We start from the raw sequence: 4,750 nt of genomic DNA, 5'->3' as shown, positions 1-4,750 counted from the left end.
AGTGAGAGGGGGAGGGAGAGAGGGAGGGAGGGAGGGAGGAGGGAGAGAGGGAGGGAACGATCGAGGCGTCTTGTGCTCACCGGCCGGCCCGCAGAATGCACAATATATTGTAAGCGGGCAAATCCCACACGCCAGGGAAGTGATGGCGATGCGGGAACGCAACCGGTGTCAGGGGGAATGTACAAAACAGAGACGGGAATGTCAGCGGTCGGGCCCGAGATCAAAGTGAGCCGTGGCTCGGGACAGAGCCGGCCAGCCGGAAAGCACGTAATTCCGTGAATCGAATCATTCGATTCACGGATCGAATGGTTTGATGCCAGGATCGAATGGTTTGATTCTCTTTTCTGATATAAAATCAAATAATGTGAACATTTAAAACAGGGAATTATTGTCGATTTATTGCATATAACATATGATTAAATAATCAAATATTATATGTGATAAATCAAATGTTATATGCAATAAATCAAATGTTATATGTGATAAATCGAATGTTATATGTGATAAATCAAATGTTATATGTGATAAATCAAATGTTATATGTGATAAATCGAATGTTATATGTGATAAATCAAATGGTATATATATGTGATAAATCGAATGTTATTCGTGTGATAAATCAACCATAAAACAAAAATCGAATTATGAAACAAAAAACATGCCATACATAACAAATATTTACAAATGGCGTTTGTTCCCTTGTTTTGAAAGTTTGTTGAGTCAAAGCAAATCAAAGCAACTAATCCGAGGTGCTAAACTAGGCTTGGCCCGCGTGGATTGCTGGGTAGATGGATGGACCGACCACAGACACACTGATAAACGGCTGGATGAATTTACCAGTGGGTGGCTGGATGGGTGCATGGGTGGATAGATGGATGGACAGATGAATGATTGTGTGGGTGTATATATATATATATATCTTACATAAAGGGCGAGTCTGTTTTTGTGTCTGTCCTTCTGTCTATCTTCTCCCCCCCCACCCCCGTAAGAGCTCACCTACCCCTAATTGACTTGGCGCTACCAAACTTGTTATACTTACACATCTTGGGGAGAAGGTGAACAGCGTACCAAAACCAGGTCACTGCGACCTTTATTTGACCTTTATCTTGACCTTGATCATATTTCTCTTCCGCTCTATAACTTGACCCCTAATTGACCTAGCGCTACCAAACTCGGTATACTTACACATCTTGGGGAGAAGGTGAGCAGCGTACCAAAACCAGGTCACTGCGACCTTTATTTGACTTTTACCTTGACCTTGATCATATTTCCTTTTCGCTCTCTAACTCGGCCCCTAATTGACCTAGCGCGACCAAACTTGGTATACTTACACATCTTGGGGAGAAGGTGAGCAGCGTACCAAAACCAGGTCACTGCAACCTTTATTTGACTTTGACCTTCACCTTGACCTTCATCATATTTCCCTTCCGTTCTATAACTCGGCCCCTAATTGACCTAGTGCGACCAAACTTCGTATACTTACACATCTTTTGGAGAACACGGGGGATACATGTAGTTGGCGCCAACTGCCCTTTCTAGTTTATTAACGGTTTTATACGGCGTGTTAAGGCATGTCAGAAGTATAGCGTGTAAACAATGTTTGCATATATGGAATCACCGGGGTATATTGTATAGAAGGGGCTTCATACGGTTCCTCAAGTTATTGTTTGCTAGCTGGCCAAATATGCCGGATGCTAGCTCGCTGTGTTTATAGACATTTCATGCATATGTGCTGTTATCATATATGTGGATATAATGAGGGCAATGACGATATACGGTTATATTCTATGCGGTCTTTGATAAGGGTCAGCTGAAACTGTAACATTACGTTGTAACATTATGTATATGTGTCATAATTCAAGAGAGAGTGTATATGCAAGTCACTTGTCAGTAGTAGTAGTGGTAGTTGATAGTTTTTCAAGCTGAATCAGGGGCGTGTACAGGGGGGGGGGGGTCCAGGGGGTCTGGACTCCCCCCTGCTCGCGCAGAAAACGCATCTAAGGGGGTCTAATTTCAAAAAATTTCTGTGCTAGGGCCCCCCAGACCCCCCCTCCACGTGCTTGCAAGTTTGGGTTACGGTTAGACCCCCCTCCCTGGTACAATCCTGTACACGCCCCTGTGAATATTATAGAGGTAGTGCAAGCTAGGATTTCACCACATGAGCACTGTGCCAACATGAAGCTGGTCACTTAGAAAGAAACATGAAATGTACTTTCTAAAGAGGTGTAAATAAGTAATTTTATGGTGACTTTTTGACTGTTCAGTGAGGCAAATTCCAGTGCTTTGCTCCTACACGAAATGGCCTAAACGCCAGAGATATTGATCGTCTACGTGTTCATGTTAATGTTGGCTGGCATTTTCAAATTCAAAAGTAAGGGTCGGAAATATGGACGTGCCTTAAATTTTACTGTGTATAGTTTATGTGTTGTATCTTCACCCCCTGTTACTGGTCAGAGTGGGTTATCGTAATTTCTTGTGGTCGAGACGGACTGAACGCATAAACTTATGTCGCTTTGCGACTGGGTAACGACATACGCACCGCCATCTTTCCCCTTTCGTTATCAAGACTAAAACTAAGGGATTCACAGCGTTGCGGGGAAAAAAAACAGCCCAACTCAAGGAGAATACGATATAATGAACTTTAATAATAATTATTTTGTTAATTAATAATGAGAGTTGACTGTCAGTAGACCGGCGCCCATCAACTAGCACTAGGATAATATCAGGAGTGTCATAATATGGTCTATATTATAATATATTATATATTATAATGTAGACTATATCAGGAGTCTATCAATATTTTATAGTATCCGTATTGATAGACTCCTGACTATATTATAATATTTTATATATTATAATATAGACTATGTCAGGAGCGAATAATAATAGATTATCACACTAATAGAATCATCTATTATTATTCACTCCTGACTATATTATATTATATTATATCATTATATTATTATATATTATATGTTATAATATATAATATATTATAATATAGTCTATATTATAATTATGGGCGCCATAATGACTATATTAGACACTTAATATATTATAATATAGACTATATTATGACACTCCTGATATTATCCTAGTGCTAGTTGATGGGCGCCGGTCTACTGACAGTCAACTCTCATTATTGCTCGTGCCATTCAATGCAATTCAGTGCTCTTGATTTAATAGCGATTGCATTAGCCATCTTCTTCGCGGTGAGTACGTAATAACCCAGGATCAGATCCTATAAGGGTGAACGTTTTTCTCTCTTTATTTTGGATTTCGCTATAAAAGAAGAAGAAGAAAGTATGCGACATGAGGGTTGCAAACGTTTGCTTATAGAGCATTGCATTGGTCGAGCATTGCGTGCGCGTGAAGTTGAACATTGTATACATTTTGTACTATAAACACAAAGTATTCTTTCTATATTGATTCCACTACACTGTGTTACAACTAGAACGCATCGTATGTCTATATTATGTATGTCCTAAAGTATCCATTGCGGGCATATTACGTTGTTTGTCACCAAAGTGCTGCATTATGACACCTTTCACACTTGTGCCCTCACGTTAAACAAATTTTATGTAATACAGCCGTGGGAAATTGACGAAGATCACATTTATATCATGAGTGAATAATAATAGATCTATTGTTATTCACTCCTGATTTATATAGGGAACTAAATAAGAAGTTGGCCGTATTCCGATGAAGCCTGCTTCGCACCGCCGTGTGACTACGGCACTCTATGCGCTAGCACGGTTTATTGGCGTTTCGTCTACAACCAATTGGTCTACTAGCCTGACCTCTGTTTGACCTGGCTCGTTTAGCTATTTCTGACTAACCCTAACCCTAACCCTAACTCTAATACTAACCGTAATCCAATCCTAATGAGCCAGGGCAGACAGAGGTCAGGGGGTCATGGACCCTTTTGATTTACTGCCAATTAGACCAAGTGAACAGTGGACCAAATGGTTGTAGACGAAGTGGCAATTTACCGCTAGCACTACCTATAGGCTATATCTGTTCTTCTCTCCCTATTGCGGACCCGGAGTGAAGTGTTGGTCACATGGATCAACATATTCTGCTCGCATCTATGACAAATACGACATACGCATATACGCTCTCCTATGACACTATTTGTCATAGGAAGATTCTTCCTATGACAAATATTGGCGAGTCAACTTCGTTCCGCTTTACAGCTGAAATTCACTGCTTGCGTTCATAATAGCGCTCCTAAACTCATATGATGCGCACAACACATACAACAATATTAGTCATAAGAAGAATCTTCCTATGAGAAATAGTGTCATAGGAGAGCGTATGTCGTATTTGTCATAGATGCTAGCAGAACAGGCTGCATGGATGGAGCCATCGGCGCTCCTATCCTATCACTTCTTAACGAACCATTCGCGTCTCGTGCCTCATCGGCACAGCACCCTAGTTGCAGCCGTAGTATATGTATGGACTGTATAGAGTCTTTCACTTCGGTTCACGCTGTCTAGATTTACATGTGTATCAATAGTAGATAATATAACTTACTAAATATAAATCTAATCTAACTTAGAGTAGATGTTATATTATCTACTCTTGATGTGTATCAAGCATTTATTGAGCCCACCGTGTGTTTTTATATGGCTTGCTGACGTCATCACTTGTTTGTATGCTGGAAAATGCCACTATGTGATTGTGCCATGGGGCGTGCGGCAGGCCGCGAAGGGAACCTGTTGATAGGTTTAATATTAGGGCATTGCTT

This window comes from Priapulus caudatus, unplaced genomic scaffold (assembly GCF_000485595.1).
Source record: "Priapulus caudatus unplaced genomic scaffold, Priapulus_caudatus-5.0.1 Scaffold155, whole genome shotgun sequence".
Classification (NCBI taxonomy): Eukaryota; Metazoa; Priapulida; class Priapulimorpha; order Priapulimorphida; family Priapulidae; genus Priapulus; species Priapulus caudatus.
This window is presented reverse-complemented; position numbering follows the sequence as displayed.